Raw genomic sequence first — 11,124 nt, 5'->3', positions numbered from 1 at the left:
TTCCTATGGCCCCTTGGGTACAAGACCTTCCTCAGAAGTCTTCAGACAACATCTTGAACATACAACCTAATTGCCTTATTTCATTTGCAGCTCTCATATTTTCCAGCTTTTGCTTTTTTTTCCCCATCTCTGGCTGATTCAGATCAGTCATGCCCTATCTGCTCCTAAAGCACTCCCCTCTCCACCATGCGGAGCAAGGTTTCAAGCTGGAATAATTTGGACAAGGTTTTCACAATGTGTTTAGTTGTCATATATTCTTGCAAAGAAAGGTGGGGTGTTTGTAGGTGAAGCTACGGAGTTGTGGCATGATGTTCAGGACTGAGAAACACCCCCTGCATTCTTTCCTTTCCCTTGATCCTCCTCACATATTTTAAATTTTTCTTTAAAAATTCTTACATATATCAGATTAGTGCTAGATCATCCTATTGCTGGGTCCTCATTATTACTTCCCACATTTCTGCTCTGTAAAAGAATCAGCAGGGGCAAGGCAAAAGGAAGAAAGGAAAGAAGGGGAGGTGGGGGCTGAAGTGTAAAATGCATTGCATCCTGTATGAATGGTGAATTCAAGAATCAATCCACAGCCCCTGTGTGAGCACTGACTGCAGTTTCTAATGTAATGCAGGCTGCAAATCAAATCTGAGCGGTTTGACTTTCCAGTGTAGTCACACCCTAAATTCTTCTCCATTGAATGTGTGTAGTGCTAGGGTCTGAAAAAGTAACGCCTGAAACTCTCCCTTCCCGTCTAATTTTGCAGCAGATACTGTTTCTTTTCCACATTCATCGTCCTGTTTAAATTGTTTATAACTGTGCAGAGTCAGGTTTTACAACTACTGTATAAAGTTTTCATTTTCTCCTGCAGTAAGTTTAGTTGATAGGGTGAGGCTGCTTACTTCCATCAGGAAAATGGTAGTCAGGCTCCGTTTGAGCCCTAGTTAAGTTTAATTACAGTTTCCCCTCACACTCATTTTGATTGTTTTCATCTTTCACCTCAGCTATTTTTGTAATCTGTGGAATATTGCCAAGTGTTTTTCCACACAGCATAACTTTGTCATTGTTCATCAGAGATTCATTTGTCTTTTCTTGTTTCTCGGCTAATTCTATAATTTGCTTTCACTTAACCTACTCTCTCGCTGCCTGAGGTATCTCTTCAACAAATTTTACTGAATGGTTAGGTGGTGTTTGCTCTAAGCACGAATGTCTTGAAACTTAAACTGTCCTTTATTTCCATGGTTAAAGTTCACTTTCCAATGGGAATTAAAGCAGATTTAACAACCTTTCCCCTGAGTAGAATTCTTTTAAAGCCCTTATTCTGTACAGGTGTAATACTGCTTTTATTTCCACCATCCCAAGGCACACAGATTTAGCTGACATTTTAAAATCATTTCTCCTCAGAGGTTTTGTAATTACACAGTTTCTGTTCAGGATTAATTGATAATCTGAGACATAATTTTAACTGTCTCTTTTCATTTTATTTCTTTTTCACTTCATCTCTTTTCTTTCCCTTTTTTCAGTCATTCTTATTTTTCTTTCTTCAGTTTCCTCCCTGTCTTTTCTCTTTCTTTCTCCATTTCCTTCTGTAGTTCTAGTTCCTTCTCCATTTCTCTGGGAATTAAATTTAATTTAATAAACCTTTCCTTGAGGTGAGTTCTCTGAAACTCTTTGTTTTGTGTAAGTGTAGCAGTTCTTGTATTTTCACCATTCTGAGATAGATATATTTATTGTTTCATAACCTGTTCCCCATAGGGACGTGGTGGCGCTGCGGGCTAAACCGCAGAAGCCTGTGCTGCAGGGTCAGAAGACCAAGCAGTCGTAAGATCAAATCCACATGACGGAGTGAGCTCCCGTCGCTTGTCCCAGCTCCCGCCAACCTAGCGGTTCGAAAGCATGTAAATGCGAGTAGATAAATAGGTACCACCTCGGTGGGAAGGTAACAGCGTTCCGTGTCTAAGTGGCACTGGCCATGTGACCACGGAAGATTGTCTTCGGACAAAACGCTGGCTCTATGGCTTGGAAACGGGGATGAGCACCGCCCCCTAGAGTCGAACACGACTGGACAAAAATTGTCAAGGGGAACCTTTACCTTTTAACCTGTTCCCCACAGAGGTTTTGTAATACCACTACCTCTTTTTAGACCTAACATACAGTACTAGCAATTTCTGTTTATTTTATTTCTGTCTCCTCATCTCTTTCTCTCTCCATTTTCAAATGCTCAGTTTCTACCTGCATTTCCATTCTACAATGTTTTAATTCTAACTTTTTTCTTCGTGTTTTCTATTTGGTATGGATTATTATCTAAACCTAAATTCCCATTTTGTTATGATCTTTCGGTTTCCTCTCCCTCTGATTCTTCCTCTATATTTTCTTCCTCTTAAACATACAGCCTCTGAATGGGTAAAAGGTTACATTAAGTTGGAATTGACTTAATATGCATAATAATAACAATCTTATTAATCCAATATTATACATCACAGTCGATCCTGGAAGGACTTCTTTCACAATGCTTTTAAAATGACACCACATAGAAGAAACTGTTTACAGAGTTGGTCTTGTTTGTGCAGTTTGCACAAGATTGCAATAGTAGAGAGATTTTCTTCAGTATTCCTGGAACTGAATAGTTAATTAGGAGCATTAACCTCTTCTGCCAGCCCAATCCTGATATCGGAAAATATATCTCTAAAGCAGACCTGTTTCAAATTGTCCAGAGTTGAGCTTTTGGCAATGACATTTGTCCAACTTGTCTGCACTTTAGTCAATTTGTATGCTAAATAAATTTTGTACTATAGGCTTTGTTCATTTATGACAAGATTTTTTTAAAAGAAATGTTACAACACAGTTACAACAATTTAAGGGAAAATTAGTGTTCAGTAAAAAAGGAATGTTTCCAGGTCATCACCTTTCACATTAATTAGTGATGTGTGTTTATGCTTAAATGAATTGCTTATAAACTAATTTTACTGACTTGATCTTCTCTACAAGTTACTTATTTACACAATAATTTCTTTACAACCATCCATGTCTGTCTGTTTCTTTACAACCATCCAAAGATGGAGCTATAGACATGTCTGTTTCATAGCTCCATCTATGTCCTCCAGTGTATACGGGTATGATAATTTGCAAACCAGTTATCTTATGTGCACATGTGATACCTTAATTATGCAGTTCTAAAGAAGGAGAGCTTCTGGGGAAGTCCATGGAGGCTTCTGTCTAATATATCTCATCAGCTTTTCGGGTGCCAAAAGACTGTTGACTTACCTTAGTTAAGATTAGGGTTGCTATGAATTCCAGAGAATAAAGATGATGCAGGAATCTTTCCAGATAAAAGCTAAAATGTGAGTGAAGTGAGGAAGGTAAATTTGTGTGCCTGTGGGAAGAATAAGAAAGTGTACGATCAGTAGTCATTTTACAACCAGTAAAATTCCAGTCTGGATTCAGGCCACAGCATGGCTCCTTGGACCCTCAATTGTGTGGTGCCTCAGGGGTCATTGATATCCCCAGTGCTGTTTAACATCTGTGTTAGGCCACTTGGGAAGATCATCATGAGATCTGGAGTAGAGTGTCATCAGTATGCTGATGACACACAGCTCTTATCTCTCCTTTACCACCTCTACAGTGGATGCCATCCAGAAGCTTGAGCAGTACCTGGCTCCATTTTTGGAATGGACCAGGGCTAGCAGGCTCAAACTGAACCTGGACAAGACTGAGCTTCTGTTCCTGGGAGGCCTCTCCAATAGGCTGGGAGAGATCCCCCCCCCAGACTGGACGGTGTTGCCCTCCTGTTTAGGGATCAAATCATTAATGTGGCCATTCTTCCGGGCCCGGCTCTGTCCTGGGATGCACAGGTTGCAGCCATTGCCTGATCTGCTTGTAACCACCCAACTCTGCCCCTGCTTTGACAAGGGTTTGCTCAGTATGTTGGTGCAAGCATTGCTCATCTCTTGGATTGACTACTGCAATCTGTCTATGTGGGGCTTCCCTTGAGACTGGCCTGAAGAATGCCGCAGCCAGACTGGTAGCTGATGTGAGGAAATTTATTATTTATTTATTTATTTATTTATTCAATTTATATGCCGCCCAAACTACCCAGAGGTAGTTCTGGCTCATCTCCACTGGCTACCTGTTGTGTCCCAGATCAGGTTTAAGGTACTGATGCTCACTTTTAAACCCCTTCACAGTTTGGGATCATGTTATTTATTGGAGTGTCTCTCTCCCGTATCATATACCCAATCCATTACATACTCCCAGATATGCTCCTCCCGATAACCACTCTGAGGGAGGCCTGTAAGTCGCCCACAAGGGGCCTTCTTTGCAGTGATACTGACTTTGTGGAACCAGCTTCCAGTGAGGGGATATCTGGCCCCTCCCTGATAATTTTTAGAAGGCAACTTAAAGCACTGCTTTTCAGGGAGACCTTCTACACTGACCCTACAGTATTTGATTTTATACCTCCTGCCATGCTGTTTCATTGTGCATCTGCTATTGGTACCAGGCCTTTTGTCAGTTAATTGTTTTTAACTTTCTAGTGGAGTAGTTGGAGTTTAACAATATTTGTTTTATTCACGACTGCTGTAAAGACCCAGAATAGTGCATTGCACTTATGAGGTGGTAAACAAACTTTGAGAATACATCAAACAAACTGTACTTCCAGTGTTGATAAAATGGGTACCCAGCTCTCTGGAGTGCAAAGTGTTATTTGCATAATGATGATGTAAACAGCTCAGATAGCACTTTAGAGGTATATATTACTATTGTCACTTTTTATTTTATTATGCTGTTTTTATTCCATTTTTATTGTTAGCCACCCAGAGTAGACTTGTGTCTAGATGGGCGGGGTATAAGTAAGTAAGTAAGTGAGTGAGTGAGTGAGTGAGTAAATGAGTAAATGAGTAAATAAATAAATAAATAAATAAATAAATAAATGAATAAATAAATAAAAGTTTAAACAACAACTGTCCACTTTTTATCTTGCTTCTCCACTGGTTCAGACAAAATTCTTTCAGTCCATCATTCTGGTAGCTATAACTGGCCTCTGCACACCTTGGAAGTTACAAGCACAGTAGAGAGTTAGTGTAGTAAAATGCCTAGAATGTTAGAACAGTATTAGGGGAAATCTAGGCTTAAGTTCCTTTTTAGCCATGAAACTTGCAGGGTGACCTTGGACCAACCAGCCAGTGTCAGCCTAACTTATCCTTCAGAGCTGTTGCGAGGTTGGTTGTTAGATTCATGCTTTCTGCTGTGTGCTCATGAAATAGAAGTGTAACAAAATAAGTATTGTGCTGAGGAATATGCTACCTCCTAATATGGAAGTTTCTTTTAAATATAATGGCTGAAATTCAGTACTAAGTCACAACTAGGGGAGGCCATTGAATCAGTGGGAATTTAGTGAGTTACCTCCTCCATACATTCAACAGATTCAATGTGCCTGTTACAATTGCAACCTAGTACTGGATTTTAGCCCATGGGTGATAACCACTGATAGACCTGCAGACCTATCCTTTATTAATTAATCTTGCCCTTTGAGAATGAGTGATCTGAGAACAGCAGTCAAAGCCAGCATTGTAAACAACTCCATTCACCGCTCCGAGGGATGGATAAATAAGCCTCAGCACAAATAAATACTGCAGTGCTCTGCCTAAACTCTTGTGCTAGCTAACAAACCCTCATTGTTTGGCTTAAAATGCCAATTTGTGAAAGGATGGCTGATTCAAGAGTAAACATAATGGGGGTTTCCCTGCCTAGAGAGATTTACACTTAGTTCAGCTTAGCTGTACATTCTCTTCCCTGCTTGTCTTTAAATAAGCTGTTTTGTTTTAAAGGCTTTGGTCTTCTGAATGGAGTTTATCTTTCCTCAGACATATGAATGGGATAACCTTGTCTTTTAGAACCTCTACTATAGGATTCTGTGCTTGTCAGTCCATTTACAACTTAATACTGTAGTTTAATCTGTTGAATCCTCCCCTAAAGATTCTAAAAATTGGCACTGCTTAAATTTTTTTGGGCACAGGTTATGTACTTAAAGAACTAAGTGTATAATCTGAGGGTTTCTTTAGGAATGGAAATAAGTTGAGCTTGTTTGAATTTGTGCTCTACATAAAAATATGTTTTGTGTTTAAATACGTGTTGCTGCTTCGAGAGTCAGAGTTCCTGTTGCTAACACTTAGAAGACATTGTGAAACTATTTTGCCTTTAACTTCTTATGAAAGAGAGTGGAGTGGGTGACTATAATGAAAGGCTGAAGGAGTGCGATTTGATTCAGTGCCTGTGTTACATTTGAAATTGCAGTCAGTGCTCACACACAGGCTACAGATTGAGCCAGGTGTTCACAATCCAAACTGGATGGGATGCAATTCACATTCCAGCATGCAGCCCCCTTCTTTTCTTCCTTCCTCTAGTCCCACCTCTGTCAATATTTCCTTCCCTCTCTAGTTCTGTCCTCTGCTGATTCTTTTATGGGACATAAATGTGGCAAATGATAATAACAAGGATTCAATGATAAGATGACTAGGCGATTTATTATGTTTAATCAAGGTGTGATCAAGGAAAGAAAGCAGGGGCATGTTCCCCAAGTCCTAAACATTACATCCCAACCACCTATGTCACCAACACATTACCTACAGACAAGCCCCTGTCTTTACAATAACGTAGTGATACGGGAGGATACTGAAACTGTATTTTAACATAACTATTACAACCAAATATGCTGACAACACTTGGGAATTTCTCTATGTGCCTACAAAATATAAACATTGCACTGTATCTGTATCACAAACGCTCTTGATGTACTTTATCTCAAATGTACTTTATAGTTGTACTTTTATTATACTTTATATTTCTGTAATGTTCTTAATGTATGCCCTTCCAAATGGTCACATAGCCAGCATTTACAAAACCTTAACTCTGCCTCAACCCAGACCCGGGAACAACAAAGACCATTCACGCCTACAAAGATAACATTTATGGCTCATTCATGGTCCATCTAAACAAAGGGCCCCTTATTCCACTTCAGGAACTACCATCCTGGTAAAGTATGGGCCAGATGGCTGGGCATTGGAATGCGAAGGGCAGGAAGACCACAGATAAAGATTGTAACAAGTACCTGTGAATCACCCTCCTTGAAAGGCACACTGAGACTCAGGAAGAAACATACATCAACATACAGTATCAATAAGATAAAAGAATAGTTGCCCTATTCCCAGACTTTAAGATTCATCCCGGGTATGAGGTCAAGGCAGAAAATGTATATTTCGCTTTAGCCAATGGGTCAACTGGATGGTCACCTGGAATCCAAACAGGACCAGGATCCAAAAGCTGGGGTACAGATGATCAATAGAAATGTAATGTTTTATGGCTCTTTGTCTGCATCATTATAAAATGTATGTCTATACGTCTCTTCGGGGTCTTTTTCTCTGCTGTTAAGAGGAAGGCCTGGTTGATTTCTTTCCTTAATAAATTGACTCATTGATCAGCTGCATGCATCTTAGCCTGTTGTCCTCGCCGGAAACCTGAACCCAAATTTGACCGGTAGCAGTAGCACAACTAACCACATGGGAAGAAGCCCATTTAAATCATTTTGGCTTGAAAAAGGCCTACCTGCTCCTAGGAGCAAATAGGACTTTAGGAGCAAATAGGGCTAGACTGATTCCAATCAGCCTTTGTGTCCTGGCTGGTAAAAGGTACTTTAAATTCACCCATTTTATAAGTGGAGCAAATCCCGTGATATTAGACCATGTAGTAAAAAAAGGCCACTAGTAAAAAAGATGGTGGCTTTTAAAGTACCTTGCTATTACCAGCCTGCAGTAAAGCAAGAGGACTGTATAAAATTTCCAAAGATATTACACAGGCCTTTAATAGGGCGGCCGTTTGTACCAATAGTTCCTTTTCTACAACACATTGAGAGAGAAGAAAACTATATACAGAGATCAATCTGGCCAGTAAACATACAGATGCAATGACTAAACATTTAAGGAATAGGAGAGTCCACTGTCAGGCACACTTCTTTAGCAAAGATTATGAGCAAGAGAGAGACCAGTCATGATAATTGCACAAAACCACATTCTACCAGGAGACTAAGAAGAGGGGCAGTAGAAACAAAAATGTATAACATAAAAAATAGGAGTAAGAACAGCACCAGATTTGGTACAGTGAGAGAGGACAGTCTGCTGCTGCACTACGACAGATTTGGGGACATTTGGGCAAATGGGTTTTGAGCTATGATTTGTTAAAAAGTAACATTTTTATACGTACAGCATCAAGGGACTGAAAGCTGGAATTGACCTTTGGCCAATTTAAAACAGATCAAATGCATTTGTACACCTGGGGGAAAAAAGTATCCCTGGCTCCCAGTTTTTTAAAATTTCATAGAAATTAACCCATTCATGGCTCTAATAGCCCTTTAGCAATTAGTGCTTTTCAAGCCAGAAAAATGCTAAGATTGCTCACTCCCTTATGAACTGGCAACATTGTAAAGCATTTGATGCATTTTTGAACAGGTTACAGCATTCCATGACTCCGAAAGAAAACATTTTTAGTTCCTTCCTCTGGAAATATTTTAAAAAGGCTTTTTAAAAAGAAGATCATATTTAGCAGCTCATTCATTTAAGCTGTGAAATTACTGGGGTTTCTTTTGTTTTGTGGCTGGAGATGATGTCAAAGCAAGTTTTTACTTGGTTTACTCATGAGTAAGGAGACGGCCGTAAGGACAGCTGCAGCTTGAGCAAGGAGACAGCAGTAAGGACAGCTGCAGCTTGAGCAGAGAATATTTCTATTTGTATATGGGAGGTATTTTTAAAAAGATATTTTTAAAAATACAGAATAATAATCAGCAGCTCATTTATTGCAGCTGTGAAATTACTGTTTTGCTTTGTCATTGGGCATGATCTCTATATGAGTGGCTGACTTCCAAAATGCCCTATCAATAAGAGCTCTGCTCAAATCTTGCAAACCAACATCTCCTATTAGGTTTTCTTCCTGTTGTCTCCTCCCCGCTTTTCCTAGTAATATTGTCTTTTCCATTAAGTTTTGCTCAGATCTTGGAAATTAATATCTGTGATTTCTTTTTCTGAGGCAACCCATCTCATGTTAGATCTTCCTCATTTCTTATGGCTCCAACCCACTTTTCCTACCAATGTGGTCTGTTCTGGTCAGTTCTGTATTCCCATTACAGGTGTATGGTAGGATAGGCTCAAATTATTCATTTTTGCTTGAGTGAAAGTTCAGGCTTCACTTGACTGAGCTCCCACTTTCCTGCTTTTCTGGCTCTTTTTAGTATCTGTACCAGCACCACATTTCTAATGACTTTTGTCCTTGTCTTTCTTTACTATCTTCCTTTGACATACGTAGTATGGATGACTTTGACCTTGGTTTCCAATTACATTCTTTGCTAGCTCCAGCTTCTTCCTTTTTTTTTTAATTTCAAAGAGCAAAGGGATGTCTTTTGGAAAACATGCACACAACATGTCCATAGAGCTTTCTGTCCAATATAGGTCTTCTTCTTCAGCTTGCCGAACTCAAAGAAAGGGATTGGAAATTGGAACATAGGTTTCCAATCTGCATTTGGCAGAGTGGGCATGGCAACATTAGTTTAACCAAGAGGCTAAAGAATAAGTATGTTTCTCCATTGTATGTGTTATATCTTTTTACACCTCTGCTTCACAATTTCATTAAGTCCAAAATAGCCCCTCAAAATATTTTGGCACAGAGCAACTATAGCCAAATTCAAGCTGTTCTCACTTGTCATCTCCCAGTAACCATAGTACAGATCATATGCTCATCTTCTGGAATTCTCTGCCACTGGATAATTCTATATGAGGGAAATTTCTGAATGAATTTGTGTCTAGTATATTTAAACTCCTATTTTGAAAAGCCAGAAAATGCAGTTCTTTTTTTAAAAAAACTTTGTTTTATGAATGTAGGATATTGTACTTCTATATCCATGATTCAAAAAGCTAGGAAATGGTTCAGTATTGCTGCATATGTGCCTGCATTGCCAGCAGGAAAAAAGAATGCCAGGCTTTACATCACAAAGGGCAGCCTGAATGTTGACAACACCAATGGCAGCAGTCAAGATGGTCTACATGATACCCTTTTCTGCTCACTGCTGTTCACACTTGTTGAAAAACAGTCCATGGTTTGTATTTGGGTGAGAAATGGTTAGCTGAAGAAAAAAGGAGTCAGCTTCTGGGATTTTCCCTTGCATGGTGTCACTTTGTTAATGTTAGTGTTGCTGGGGGACTCCTGTTCAACAGCTTGGCCATTTGCATCTGGAGTGTCTCAGGGTTCCATGATTCCCCTTACTATTTCACATATACTCAAGGAACTTGAAAGAGGCTGTCCAGAGGGGTTTTGTGTGTGTGTGTGTGTGTGTGTGTGTGTGTCTGTCTGTCTGTCTGTCTGTCTGTCTGTTTGCCTGCCTGCCTGCCTGCCTGCCTGCCTGCCTGCCTGCCTGCCTGCCTGTCTTTGGGTGACCACACACCGGAACCTGAGAGAAGGGCCTTCTGTAAGACCTTAAAAACAGATGGTTGGGTGTCGTCTGTACACTTGTGGTAGTACATTAATAAATGAGGGTTTTTTTAAAAAAATATTTACTATAGCTGAGGTGCAGTATTTCTGAGTTAGTAAAGAGAATGAATCTAGCATTAGAGTTCAGATTTTGGAGAATGTGAGGAAGGTTCTGATGCCACAGAGTAAAGCAGTTGATGACTCTGCTGTAGTTCCATTGTGGAGATTCAAAGTGAAGCCAGCTGTAGGAAATGTGGTGACACACATATCTCTATTGAATTACACAGAACAACTGCAAATTCCTAAAGCAAATTTACTGTTCATATTCGTATGACTCTTCCCATCCTGCTTATAACTTTTTTGAACTGTTACCATCTGGCAGAAGATATAGAACAATTAAGACTCGGACCACACGTTTTCTCAATAGTTTTTATCCCAGAGCTATAATTGCAATTAATAATGAGCTTAAAGACCACCAGTAGTGAATAATTAGTTGGACTGTGTAACTTGGCCTGCGGTGTAGATGTTTGTATTTTTAGTGGGGGACTTTTAGTGGGTGGGGAGTGTTTGGGAATTTTATGTGTGTGCATGTGTCTGGTCTCTGGGTGTCTGTGAATTTCGTTGTATGTG

At 39.7% G+C, this 11,124-nt stretch overlaps 1 long non-coding RNA gene across 1 annotated transcript; it reads right to left on the bottom strand.

Moving 5' to 3' along the window:
• Window positions 1-1,658: 1,658 nt before the first annotated feature.
• Window positions 1,659-3,876, bottom strand: LOC144587130 (uncharacterized). The gene is made up of 2 exons (XR_013542323.1): window positions 2,089-3,876; window positions 1,659-1,730 (listed from the first exon to the last, which is right to left on the bottom strand). It is a non-coding gene; the product is annotated as an uncharacterized LOC144587130 (long non-coding RNA).
• Between the last annotated feature and the right edge of the window lie 7,248 nt (window positions 3,877-11,124).

Source organism: Pogona vitticeps, chromosome 2 (genome assembly GCF_051106095.1).
Source record: "Pogona vitticeps strain Pit_001003342236 chromosome 2, PviZW2.1, whole genome shotgun sequence".
Lineage (NCBI taxonomy): Eukaryota > Metazoa > Chordata > Lepidosauria > Squamata > Agamidae > Pogona > Pogona vitticeps.
Note: the sequence above shows the minus strand (reverse complement) of the source record. Positions and strands in the feature narration are given on the sequence as shown.